Raw genomic sequence first — 15,206 nt, forward strand, 5'->3', positions numbered from 1 at the left:
GATAATAAAAAGGAATGAAGCATTGATAAATGCTACAATTTGAATGAACTTTGAAAACATTTTGCTAAGTGAAAGAAGCTAGACACAGAAAATCATATATTGTATGATAACATTTATAGCAAATGTCGAGAATAGGGAAATCCATAGATACTTAAAGCAGATTAGTAATTATCAGGAGCAGGGAGTGGGGACATGGGGAATGTCTGCTATAAGGGTTTTTTTTTGGGGGGGTAATTATATGTTCTAAAATTAGGTAGTAGAGATGAATGCAAAACTGTGAATATAGTAAAAAGTAAGGAACTGTACATTTTAAAAGAGTGAACTTTATAGTATCTAATTTATATCCCAATAAAACTATTATGTATAATATACAGTATTTATTATACATATATTATTGTATATATTATATCTATCTCACACATATAAATTGTGAAATAAAACACATATGGACAGTTTAAATAATAATAATAAAGTGCACATAACATACATACCAGTTTAAGAAACAAAAGATTACTAGCGCCCTCTGTAAGTTCTTCACCCATTACTATTCCCTTCTTCCTCCAGAAGGGACCACTATCTTGAATGTTGTATTAATAACTGCCTTGTATTTCTTTACAATATTGTAAGGAAAATTAAAATTATTTATTTATTATAGAGAAAGCAAATTTATTATTTCAATGTAGGACTATATATCAATGTATATTCATTTTTCTAATCGATGGACATTTATGCTGTTTCTGTTTTTTACTCTTTTGAACAATGCTGCTATAAATATTCTGATCTATGTCTCTTGTCTTTGCAAAAACCTCTGCCATTTTATACCCAGAAGTAAAGCTGCATATTCAGTTTTACTAGATAATGCCAAGCTTTTATTCCAAAATGATCACACCATTTATACACCCATGAGCAGTGCATAAAATGCCCTATCTTTGAAATAAAACTTACAGAAGTGAAATCAGGTGAAGAGAGAATTAACAGTAGCTATGAATAGGGCTGAGGAGTGGGAGTATGTGAACAAAGTTACAAAAATATCTTTAGGTGAGTGGGGAAGAAGTGGTAGTGGGGCTGTGCTCTCTCTCTTTTTTTAAATTGCCTACCTCTGCTCAGTGAGAATGAAGGGCTGATCACATGCATAGGTGAATGAGACTCGCTCATTTGTTCTTGGCTTGTGTTTATGGTTTGTGTTTCCCTGGTGGCTCAGAGGTTAAAGCATCTGCCTTCAATGCGGGAGACCCGGGTTCGATCCCTGGGTTTGGGAAGATCCCCTGGAGAAGGAAATGGTAACCCACTCCAGTATTCTTGCCTGGAGAATCCCATGGACGGAGAAGCCTGGTAGGCTACAGTCCACGGGGTCGCAAAGAGTCGGACACGACTGAGCAACTTCACTTTCACTTTCTGTGTTTGTGGTGCTCATAAACCCACACAATAAAATTTTTATCATAAGAACATATGAAGAAAACATTGAGAAGATTGAAGAAAAGGGCTGAGAGCAAAGCAGTCACTGTGAAGACTAGCAAGACGCCCCACAATAACAGGCTGAGGGTTGGTTTCATTCTAAAAGGCATCCATCCTCAGACACCAAGTTTACCTTTCGAGGCTGGTATCATCAGAGGTATTGAGTCTATGTCTCTTATCAGGTCCTTTGCTGTATGGTCCTCCAGAAGAGAAGATGTCATATCATCTCCCAAGCTGTGAGAGATACCACAGGACACTGAAATAAAGGAAACCTTCAGTCAATTACTTGCAATTTGGGGGTGTCTTCTGCAGGCTAGACTTAAGTGGTAGCAGAAATTTCTCAACACTTTCATGATGGTGTAAGACATGGCATAGTCTTTTCTGTAGTGATGTGAATCACTCTACACTAAAGGATAAAACCAAGCATTCGGTAATAATGATGTTATTTATTACAAAAGAAATCAATTTTTCCAATTATAGAATTGATCCATATCATTTTGGATCATTTTTAAAGTGCTCAGCCTGGAAGCCAATGACCATCCCCTTTCTCTAGGAAATGAGCCTCTGAACCCCTCGCTACTCCATTATAGGGATGTATTGGTGATAGGGACCAACACATCAGTAATTGGTTTATAGTCTGTGGTCCAGTTCCTACAGTCATTGCTCATTAGACCAGGGGTAGACAACTGACCTAAGCTGGGCCAATCAAATTCTTTTTCCAGGCATTTGGAAATGGGACTAAGAGACTTAAATTTAGCCTCTGTGGATGACTAGAACTATTAGGTAAACTTGGGATTTCTGGGATGGCCATATTCTGATTTGCAGCCTAAATAACTGTGGAAATTCCATCTGCAGAGTCACTTTAAACCTCTTTTTCTGAATTGTAATATCCAATCTCCTGGCTTTAAATACTATATATACATATAGTATTTGCCTCAGAACGTTTGTACTTGGCTGGAATGATCTATCCCTTACTCTTCACATGGCTAGTTCCTTTTTATTCTTCAGTCTCTCAGCATCTTCTCACCTGCCAAGAGGACTTTCTCTGACTTTGCAACTAAAGTGATTACTTCCTCTATCATGTTGCCCTGTTTATTTCACTAGTAACACTTACCATACCCAGAAACTACCTCATTTATTTACACTTGTTTATTGCCTCCTCTTACTGAAACATAAGGGCTTCGAAAGCAGAAAGTTGGTTTCTCTTATTTACCTCTTACTTGAATAACTCCTAGAATGTAGGCTCCTCTGTCTAGCCAAGAATACTGGAGTGGGTTGCCATGCCCTCTTGCTGACCCAGGGATTGAGCCTGCATCTCTTTTGTCTCTTGCATTGGCAGTGAGTTCTTTACCACCTGGGAAGTCCTTAGAATGTAGTAGGCACCTAATAAATATATATTGAGTGAATGAATAGGTGAACGAATAAACAAGTCAAGAGAGAGACCAACACTGAATGGTCGAGTTAAAAGGTACTGAAAGCTTCCTGTCCCTGATTTTAGTCTTCCCCAGCGCCTATCTCTGTTCCTGCCCTTAGGTTCTGCACGAAAGTATTATGTACTTAAAACAATTCCCCTTTTTGCTGAAACTAGCTTGACTTGTCAACTGAAGAAGCTTGTTCATAAGCTTATTTTGAACAAGCAGAGAAATACAAAGAAGAAGGTAGAGAGCATGATGGAGAAATTCTATTACTGGGAGAAAACATTAACATTTTGTTGATTTATTTTCCAGACAATTTAACTTGAATCATTCATATTCTGTTCTGTGATGTTTCATTTTTTAAACCACAATAAGTGGAGAATATCTTTCAAATGACATAATTCTAAATGGATCTATACACATTTCTATATTAAGGAAGCTGACAATCACCCAAAAGTTTCATGTTAGACAACAGTCCTAGGATAACGGCAAAATGGAAACAACCAAGGAAACCATTTTGTTTTAAAGTCAATCCTCACACTGAAAATTTTTTTTATGTCTGCTATATTACCGCATTTTCTCAACCAGTCTATTGTAGAAAAGTAAGATAAAAGGAAAGGAGGGTTGACTACATCAGAGACCTGAATGTCACCTGAAGCCATTTACAAAAATGAAGCTGTAGTAAAGGAAGAGATTCTGTGGTTCTTTAATATTATTTGGACCCAGAGAAGATTGTCCTGGTTTATGACCACTCCAAAATACACCACCAAAGCTGTGTGGTACTGTGGAGCCACTGAAAAGCACCACTCAAACTGGTCAAAGAAGCTCTAAGAATGAAATGGAGGCTATCAGAATGCCAGAAAAGAAAACCCAGGAGAGACTGTGAAGGGACATTCAAATCCAATGAAGTGACCAGATGTAATGGCTCAGCAGGAAAAGAGTGGAGAGTAGATATAAAGAAGAAGACTTTATCACTTGTTTTGCACTCAATGGAATGAAAGACAAAAATAAATGTGTGGCAGTGATATTCAGAATTGTGCCCTGGGGCAACGGTAGGTGAGTGAGGGCAAAGAGTAACTCGTTCATAGTGATTGCTGAATAAAACCAGTGTGATGACATAAAAATCAAAATCATACAGCCAACTCCGCTTAATCTGATTTTATACTCACCCCTGATTAAAGTTGAAGAAAATGAACTGTAAACAGTGTGGTCAAAAGCCTAGGAATAAGAAAGACATGATTCACATCTTTCTTTTGCTGTGTGACCATGGACAAGTTACTTAACCACTCTGTTTATTTTCCTTACCTATAAAATAGGGATGAAATACTCATCTCATATGATTATGATTAGGGTCAACTGAAATAATGCTTATAAAAAGTGTGCATAATGCTTGGCACTCAGTATAGACTCCATATTAGCTAAATGCTAGCTGTTTTTGTTGTTTTTGCTGAACTAGTTTCTGGCCAATTGATAATTCTAATTGTATTTATCGGTATAAGTTAATGATTTATATTATGATATATATATGTAATGTTCTTATATGTTGGTTAATATAAGTTAATTCTCTATGGTATTTGAACATCACATGTCTCTTTACTAGCCTATCAGCTCTTTTGAGGATATCTTTGTTCCTGAGTGCCTGGTATCTGCAGATACATCATATTTTTTCAACTAATGTATCACTATTATATTGGGTTGTGATAGAAATTGTTTTCCTTTTTAGAGTTGCTTTTAATAATTTTACAAAGTTTTGCATTAATTCTCTCTCATCTCTAAGAACACAGTGAAGTGAGAGCCATAATGGTGTCACTTACTTGAGCAGAAGAGAGAAAAAAGAAGAAAACTGTAAAGATCAGGTGAGAAATCTGCTCAAAGGATTGTCAGTAGCATTTCAGTAGAGCATAGGAAATGATGTTGTAAAAATTCTTCCATCCTCTAAAAATTCATGGATTAAGTGGACCTATGTGTTAAAATATAGAAGTAATGTTTTAACTGTTTTAAATTTAATATAGGTTGGGAATTCAGGTCTTCCCATTGCAAAAGAAGTTAACTTTAACAGGTCTGATAAACAGACAAGTCCCTGAAAGGGGACACTGAAGTTGGGCTCCTTCAAACTGAAAATCTGGGGGAAGAAAGGGACAAATTGTGAATGGACTCTTAGAGAAAATAATTTAACTGTGAGTGAGGGAACTCAGGACGAGCTGATCTTATTTAAAAGGACAGAAAGGAGATGTAAGTCTGGAAAAAGAAACTTGGAGCAGAGATAAAGAGAAGCTTTGGAGAAAAGTGTAGGCTCTAATTTCAGTGTCAGTTGTGTGAATGCTCTGAAAAGATGACAGGAACGCCTAGAATTTGGACTGAACTTAATTTGGCAAATGTTACTGAATGCCCATTTGGTGCAGTTGCTACCTGGAGAAAAAAATACAGCCCTCAGATCTGTGGTTACCAGAGGTGGGGGAGAGCAGAATGGGAATTGGATGAAGATGGTCAAAAGGTACACAAACTTCCAGTTACATGTCTAAAATAAGTAAGTGCCAGGGATGTAATAGACTTGATAAACATAATTAACACTGCTGTATGTTATATATTAAAGTGGTTAAGAGAGTAAATTTTAAGAGTTCTCATCACAAGGAAAAATGTATTTATATTTCTTTAATTTTGTGTCTATATAAGATGATGGGTGTTTACTAAACTGTGGTAATCATTTCACAATATATGTAATTCAACTCATTATGCTATACAGTGTCAATTATAATAATAAAAAATAATGTAGTTTCCTACAGAAAGGAAAGAAAAATAAAGTCCTTGCTCTTAGGAAGTGAATAATTAATGAGGAGAGGAGAAATGAGAAAAGCACATCCTTGGCTATAAGGTGAAATATAAAAAGTCAATCTGAGAAAAAAAGAAAAAGTCAATCTGAGAAGAGCAGAGCAAAATGAGAGTATAGAGGAAGACTGAAATTCACATTTACTTGAAGGATCAGATAAAGCTTTACGGAAGGAGGATTGTTGGGGTCTGGGGGGATTTTGCAGGTGGAGATATAGAATGGTTTATACAGAGAGAGGAGAGTTTGAATAGAGTCAGGGATGGGCAAAGAGCAGGGTGGTCTTCGACAGAAGCAGGTAGGCAGACAAATTTGAGAAACAGAGTTGTGAGAATTCAAGTGAAAGGAAGCATATGTTGGAAGACCTTGCATATAAACTAGAGGAGTTATACTCATTCTGCAGAGGATGGGTGGAATTACACATTTTGAGCACAAGAGCAACAGAGTTAGGACTGTGGAAAGGCTTTAGGAAGATTCATCTGGAATAAGTGCACTAGAGAGACTGGCAGAGAAGAGCATTTGGATATTGCTGTGGTTCAGGAAAGTGACCTTGAACTAGGAAGGATGGTGGCAGGGAGATGGAAGACTGGGATAGATTACAAAGACACTGAGGAAAGAGAATCTAAATACTTGCCAACTAGTTGGGGGTGGGATGGAGTGAAGAAGGTGACAGGATTAAAGATGACCTAGTGACATTGTGTCTGGATGCCTAGCAGCCTGGCACAATACAGAGTTCTCCAAGTAAGAATACTGGAGTGAGTAGCCATTCCCTTCTCCAGGGAACCTTCCTGACCCATGCTGCAGGCAGATTCTTTATTATCTGAACCACAAGGGAAGCCCAGTGACACTGTGTCTGGATGCCTGGGAGACTGGCGCAATACAAAATGAATAAACCTTTTTCACTCCTCTCAAAAACCCCAGGGAAAGAAATGGAAGACTATAAACATGTATTCGATACAAACTTACAGTTCTTGCTTCCTCTAGAGAGCTCTCTCTTATTCTTTTCTCTAACTGTTTTGGTGTCCTCCAGTCCTGCAGAATCCTCTTGTCTTCCTGGCTTGTTAAGAGAGGAGTTAATACAGTTCTGTTTAGCTCTTAAGATGTTAACTCTTTGCAGATCAGAGCTTGAAGGTCCTGCACTTTTTCTGTTTCTGTTGTGGTTGGAGAAAGAGCAGTTAAAACATTCCTTAACATACCAACTTCTCAACTAAAGCTAAGGCTGAAAAAGTATTTATTTGATCTGAGATTAACAGAAATGTGTTGGTGTTGGGAGAAGGATCTTTGAATCACTTCCTGAAGGACAACAACAGTGGGAGATTTTCTGGAGCCCTGAGATCTCTCTGAAGGTAACAAACTCTGCTCCATTGGTGGGATCAATGTGCCTATTCAATCCATGTGTGCCAGGACCCTCTCAAGTAAAAGAATGTATATATTTCATCATTGTGACCATGGTTTTCAAACCAAATACTGGGATGTAATTGTGCAACAATAGAACTTGATATTTGAAAATTAGATGTTCTTAAAAATTCTGCATGCTGGTCACTGCATTCATACTATATATTAAGTGAAATCTAGTTTCAACTGTGATATGAAATTCTCTTTTATAAAAAATATTTATTTTATTTGGCTGCACAGGGTCTTAGTTGCTGCATGTGCGATCTCTGATCTTCACTGCAGCATGCAGACTGTTTCGTTGTAGTAGGTGGGATCTAGGTCCCTGATCAGGGATCGAACCTGGGCTGCCTACATTAGGAGCTTGGAGTCTTAGCCACTGGACCACCAGGGAAGTCCCAAAATTCTCTTTCTTATGCACACTCAGTATATACATTGAAAAGAGATTCCCAGGAGGGTTAGCATATTTAATGGACACTGTGTGACTTCCTTATGTCCTATGAACAAACTAAGAGAGACAATTAGGATTTATAAAGACTACTCAGAACACAGTAAGTGTCCCAGTAAAAACAAGAAAATCCAATTTAATATTTTCCCCAAGTCTAAATGTCAGAACTATAAAAACTGGCTTTTTTGGCACCCAAGATCACTTCTTGCTCAAGCAATTTCTCAGGGATCTTGGGTCCTCTCTCCTTTTTTGGCTTATCTAACCAGAATTAGTTCTGGGCAAAATTTTGAAGTAGGCCAAGTTTGTGTTTGGTGGTTTTGCTCTCTTTTTTTCTGAATCTCTGATTTTTTAAACGTTTCCTCCTACTCCTTTCAGACAACAAGTTACCTCTTGTTTTTCCCCTGACATCCTCATTACATTTTAGAATGAATTTATATTATTTGATTTTTTTTCACTAGGCTTAATATGCTCTTTTAAAGCAATCATTTTAATTATTTATTTATTTTTGGCTGCACCGGGTCTTTGTCACGTGGGCTTTCTCTAGTTGTGGCAAGTGGGGGCTACGCTTTGTTGTGCTGTGAGGGCGTTTCATTCCAGCCACTTGTGGAACACAGGTTCTAGAGTTCGGCCTCAGTAGTTGTGGTACACAGACTTAGTTGCTCCATGGCGTGTGGAATCTTCCTGGATCAGGGATTGAAACTGTGTCCCCTGCATAGACAGGCAGATCCTTATCCACTGTGCCACCAGGGAAGACCCAGGCTTAATATACTTCTAAATGTAGACTATAAGGCTTTGTTCCATGTTAAAGAAATTTAAGTCACCAAGAAGTTAGAGATATAATAATACCATTCTGATTGTAAAAGTAACACATGTTCATGGTAGACACAAACAGAAAAATAAAAAGAAGAAAATTAAATGTACTGGTAATCGTAACACCCAGAGATAACTACTATTATCATTTTGATTTATGCATGTATAAAAGCATAGATAATAATTAAAATAAAAATAGGATCATTTATTTTCTTTTTAAATTTATTCTTAAAAATTTAGTAAAATACTCATAACAAAATTTACTATCTTAATAATTTTTTTTATCTTAAGAATTTTTAAGTGTACAGTTCAATAGTGTTAAGTATTGTTAAAACACAAAATTCAACTTGAGTAAATTTTAAACATCTTATTGGTTTTCTTCAACAATCACAAATTTGGCAGAATTCTATCTAGCAGACCAAAAGGAGCTCCAAGGAGCTGTACAAAATGAGACTTTTATAGGCAGAAGGCAATGGGAACAAGTAAGTTATACTAGACAGAAGAGTGCTTAGTTACTGCATCCTTTAGGGAATGAATCTATCAGGCAGGTTACCTAAGGGGTGTGAATTAGGCAATTCCTGATTGGCTAGTTTAAGATTCCATTTTTGCCAATTCAAAGGCACGCCACCTTTCTTTGGGATATATTACCCCTAATTCAGCATTTCTTCAAATTCCCCAAATATATCATGTTTTGACCCCTACTATTCTGTTTTTATCACTCCCCAGAAGGAAATGGTAGTCAGGGTTCTCTGAACAATGAGAAAGTGAGCAAGGGTGTATGTCTTAGGATTTAGGTGGTGGTGGTGGTTTAGTCGCTAAGTTATGTCCAACTCTTGCGACCCCATGGACTGTAGCCTGCCAGGCTCCTCTGTCCATGGGATTCTCCAGGCAAGAATACTGGAGTGGGTTGCCATTTCCTTCTCCAGGGGATCTTCCAACTCAGGAATTGAACCCAGGTCTCCTGCATTGCAGGCAGATTGTTGACAGACTGAGTTACGAGGGAAGCCCTAGGATTTAGGTATCTGAATATAAATTGGGATGACAAGAAGGCAGTGTTCTGGGGGTGGAGTTGTGGAATAGGTAGTGATAAAAGGTAAGAATCTTTCTATAGTAAGAGCTGCCATATGATCCAGTGGTATCCATCCATATGATACCACTCCTGGGCATATATCCGGACAAACTATAATTCAAAAAGAAACATGAACCCCTATGTTCATAGCAGTACTATTTAAAACAACCAAGGCATGGAAACAGCCTGAATGTATACTGACAGAGAATGGATAAAGATGTGATACATATACACAGTGGAATATTACTCAGTCATAAAAAAGAATGAAGTAATGTCAGTTGCAGCAACATGGATAGATCTAGAAATTATCATACTAAGTGAAGTAAGTCAGAATCAGGAAGACAAATGTCATATGATATCACTTATATGTGGAATCTAAAATATGACACAGATGAACTTATCTATGAAACAGAAACAGATTCATAGATATAGAGAACACACTGGTGGTTGCCAAAGTGGAAGGGATAAGGCAGGGATGAACTGGGAGTTTGGGACCAGCAAATGCAAACATATCATATACAGAATGGATGAACAAGGACCTACTGTATAACACAGGGAACTTTATTTAATATCCTGTCATAAACCATGATGGAAAAGAATACAAAAAAGTATAAATATATGTATTACTGAATCACTTTGCTGTACAGCAGCAATCAACACATTACAGATCAACTACACGTCAATAAAATGAATGAAAAAGAAGAATCAGTCTACGGTAATGTTCCTCAGACATGAAGAAAGCTCTCCAAAGTTATGTTTAAAGAGTTCCTGGGTAAATTTTATAATGGTCAACCATATGAAACAATTACTATGCGAAATAAAATTTCAGACTTGAAAGGATTTGGGCCAGTTCACACAGTATTTTTATGACCTTTAGATGTTTTCTCAAAAGGTCAATTTCTACCATCATAGGTAAAATAAGCACTAATTGTTAAATGTAAGATTTGTCCACTGTAAAGTACTTTGTAAGCTGTACAAAGATTAGCTTAAAGAAAAACTACCAGAGGATAAAATCTTGTGCTGCAGAGCTAGAAGGAGAACAGATGGCATGAGTGTTAGAGCAGGCTTAACCTGCAAGAAACCAGATTTAGGTCATTGCTGGGACGAAAATTAGAAGAGAAGCAAAGAAGACAAAGGGAAAAAATGGAGAAAAACATTTAGTAGAAATGGGAAAAAAGAAACTGAGGAAATAAGAAAAAGTCCTCTTAAGTCATTTATTTTCACATTTCCTTGAAAGTGCTGGGGCCTATATTATATAGATTCCACAGCATCAGGTACTTATATTTAGTAGCAATTTATTATAAGCAATTGCCTAATTATTCATTTAATACTTGACTCTGTTCTGAACATCAGGAACTACATCTATTTTGTTTACTTCTATGTCCTTGTGATCTGTTACAGTACTTGGCACAATTGCTTATTACATAGCATATATTTGTTCATACATATTTGTTCAATAAATAAAATTTCCACTGTGGCAAATCTTACATTATTAATAACTATGTACGGTTATATGCACTCTAGAATCAGACTTCCTAGAGTCAGAATCATAGCTGAATCAAAAACTAGCTGTGCCACTTTAGGCAAATGATTTAATTTCTCTGTGCTTTAGTTACCTCACCTTTAAACTGGGGATAATAAAATTGCCACATGAAAAGTACTTCACACACAGTTATAGAAAAATTATGTTTTTTTTTTTCCTATTTTTAACATAATGGTGGCCAATAATACTTAAAATCAGATACTACTTGACCTCAAAACCACTAGATGTCATGATTCTGAGTTGCTTTAATCTTTCTAATTTTTTCAAGCTTTATGGATACAGATTTTTTACTTATTTTTAAATTTTTGAGCTCAAGGTTTTGGTTACTAAGAAAAAGATTAAAAAGTTCTCTGATTACAGATATTCAGGTAAAAATAAATCCATATATACATCTTTAAAAACTGTAAAAATCTATACCAAATAGTTAAGAATGAATGTTTTTGGAGGACAGAGCACATAGATGCTTTCACTCTTTCTGTATTTTAATTTTTTACAATAATCACAAATTATTAGAAAAAACAATAGGATATTTCCATTTGGGAAGCTTTAAAATAAAAATAGAAAAAACCCCTAAAACACTAGAAACCTTGAGGATATATAATCCAATCAAAGTGACCAATAAACCAATAATATTATTAACAGTGTATAACATCTTTTTTGGAGAATCTATGCCCTGTTGGAGGACAGCAGGGGCTGCCAGATGTAGGGCCTTGTGGAAGGGATAACTGATAGGTAATGAGGGGCCAGTCAGGAAAGAGCTGTGAATGAAACAATGAAAATGTAGGACTGAAACAGAGCGCTATTATAGGATTTTAGTATAGGAGTCACAATAAAAGTGAATGCTTTCAAATGATTATCATGAGAGCAGTTTGCAGGATCAGCTTGAGGGACAGACTCAATATAGTATAACAGGATGCATTCAAAGTTTAAGGGTCTTGAAAGTGCTGTGTAATATCTTTACCATATCATTTTTCTGGTAGAATATGATTGCCTGTAGAAGATAGATTGTCAAGTCAGAAAGGTCTCCCAATCAGGGTAAAAAAAAGCATAAAGTAGTGTTGGGTATTCGGAGAAGGCAATGGCACCCCACTCCAGTACTCTTGCCTGGAAATCCCCTGGATGGAGGAGCCTGGTAGGCTGCAGTCCATGGGGTCACTAGGAGTCGGACACGACTGAGCGACTTCACTTTCACTTTTCACTTTCATGCATTGGAGAAAGAAATGGCAACCCATTCCAGTGTTCTTGCCTGGAGAATCCCAGGGATGGGGAGCCTGGTGGGCTGCCATCTATGGGGTTGCACAGAGTCGGACACGACTGAAGTGACTTAGCAGCAGCAGCAGAGGGAGAGGCAATGAGAATTGTATTGGTAAAGTCCTATTTGACTTGTTGAATAGAATAAGGTAGATAACTAGGTACACTGAGGATATGTAGGATGACAGATATTGAGGAAAATATTCAGCCAGTAAGTCAATTAAAAATCAAATCAGGCATTTCAAAGCTGTTGCAGCTTTTCCTTTCTTCTTCCTCTTGACAGGTGGCTTAGAACTGGGAGGAAGAAAGGTTGCAGGGGCCATATTATTCTGGTAATACCTCTAAGCCACATAAAGCCTTCTTAAAAGAGAAATTCCTTCTTGAATCAAAGACAAAAGTATAGTTTTGTTTTTTCTCTTTAGCCCAAGGCAAGGCATTTCACCCACCACTCTGTAAACCTAGGTTTCAGAGCCTCAAAACCAGATAGTTGTGAATGATTATGATCAACACGGTGCTTTGCATTCTGCCTTGTATTATGCTGTTTTGCTCTTGAGAGTCCCTTGGACTGCAAGGAGATCAAACCAGTCCATCCTAAAGGAAATCAGTCCTGAATATTCATTGGAAGGACTGATGCTGAAGCTGAAATTCCAATACTTTGGTCATCTGATGCAAAGAACTGGCTCATTGAAAGGACCATGATGCTGGGTAAGAGTGAAGGCAGGAGAAGAAGGGGATGACAGAGGATGAGATGGTAGGATGGCATCACCAACGTGATGGACATGAGTTTGAGTAAGCTCCGAGAGTTGGTGATGGACAGGGAAGCCTGGCAGTGCTGCAGTCCATGGGGTTGCAAGGAGTTGGACACGACTGAGTGACTGAACTGAACTGAAGGAATTACTATTTCTATTTCCTATCTCTTCTCCCACTGCCCCTCCATTACTGAAGTCTGGCTAATGGCTTTCTACAATGTATACAGAGTCACTTAATAAAAGCAGCCAACTTAAGAAGTTTAAGGGTGTTTAAGTAGAAGAGATAAAGGAAACTTCCTACTCTCCAATTCACCTGCCGCTCTGTAAGAGTCTTAAAACTAGATAATTGTGAATGATTATGATCAACATGGTGCTTTGCATTCTGTCTTGTATTATGCTATTTTTGCACTTGTTTTCTCACCCTTAGTAAATTCAAGCTACTTGATGGAGGGATTGGATGTTAATTCTTCTTGGATCCTCCATATCCACCCCATCTAGCAATGGGGAGAACTTGGAAGAAACATAAATGCTCTCTCTTAAGTACTCCCTTGCACCAAATACAGTGATAGTTAATAAGTGTGTGCATGCATGCTTAGTCTTGTCCAACTCTTTGCAACGCCATGGACTGTAGTCTGCCAGGCTTCTCTGTCCATGAGATTTTCCAGGCAAGAATAATGCAGTGGGTTACCATTTTTTCCTCCAGGGGATCTTCCCAACTCAGAGATCAAACCTGCATCTCCCATATTAGCATGTGGATTCTTTACCACTGAGCCACCTGGGAAGCCCCAGTTAATAAGTAGGTCATGTCAAGGATCATGCAGTAAAATTGATTTCTGGTAAAATGAATTTAAATATTAAAATTTTATAAATATTTTTATTCTATGAGAACCATGAGCAATAAAACATGCTAGTATTTATTTTTGTTTACTTAAGAAACACAAATAACATGTCAATCAAGCCTCATACTATCTGGGTTCCTCTGAGTAAGAACTGTATAAAATATTTAATAGAAAAAAGGATAGTCTACCTGTTTGTTCAGGGAAAATAACAATTTCTCCTGATAAATAAAAGCTAATAATTAATTTAACACAAATTTCAGACACTCTCTGTTTAAAGTCCTAGGACATGTAGTAGGCAAAGGGAATACAGAGGGCAATAAGAATCAAACTCCGTAATCAAAAGACATACTATCCATCAGAGGAGAAGAGATGAATGTAAAATTAACCACAGTGCAATGAGGTCATTTTAAATAAATTGCAATGTGGCAACTGAGCTGAGGCTTTAAGCACTTGGAGATGTTTCCTCTCTGATTACTTGTCAAACTTAACAACTAGGAAAATAAAGAAAAGCACAGGGAAGTTTAAGGGGAGAAAAAAAAGCACAAGTTCTCTCACAAGGGGGGAACCACTATTAACATTTTAGTTTATTTTTTCTTGCATGCTTTTTGTTTTTGCTTAAAACAATACATGCATGTAGCAAAAAGTTCAAATTGTAAAGAAACGCATACCATTGAAAAATGTAAAAGGTTCGCTCCCCAAAGATACGTCCAAATAAATTTCTAGGCCCGATCTGGAGTAGCTCCAGCTGGGGGTGTCCCCTTAGCAAACTGAAACTTCAAGTTCCTGTAAAAGGTCAGCTTGACCAGAAACGTAGTACACCTAGTCAGTCAATCTTCTCAAACGCCATACTTTTTAGGCCATATACTTATTTCCTTGTTCCTTAATCTTTCTAAATAAGGTCAGATACACAACCGCAGGCGACCAAACTCTTGATTGCCTTGCTGCTTTTAAGTCTGTATTAAGCTCATTCTTGCCCAAACTCCCTGGGGGAGTGCTCCACTGCTTGTGAGTCACCATACTCTTCCAACCATGAATTGTTTACATTTGAGTAAAGGACATTAAACTCGTTACTAAATTGTCTTGATTTTTGCCATGTGACAGGTAAGTTTCCTTGTGACTCTCTCTGAAATTAAGAATTAATTTGAAACTAATGCATAAAACTGTATTCACAAATGCATATATTGCTTAAAATGCATAGAGTATCACATTCTGTAGATTTCTGCGTCTTGCTTTCCCCAACTACACAGAGAAATATCCTTTAGTCTATTCCGAGCACAGCTGGCCCTTATTGCATTGCGTGTTCGGCTGCTATAATATAACCAGAGGGACTGCAGTGCAGACGGTGCCAGTAGGTGGGAGACAGGATCGTTTCAGGATGCGGAGAACTAAGGGACCCGATTGTGGGTTCGGG

Source organism: Cervus canadensis, chromosome 6 (genome assembly GCF_019320065.1).
Source record: "Cervus canadensis isolate Bull #8, Minnesota chromosome 6, ASM1932006v1, whole genome shotgun sequence".
Lineage (NCBI taxonomy): Eukaryota > Metazoa > Chordata > Mammalia > Artiodactyla > Cervidae > Cervus > Cervus canadensis.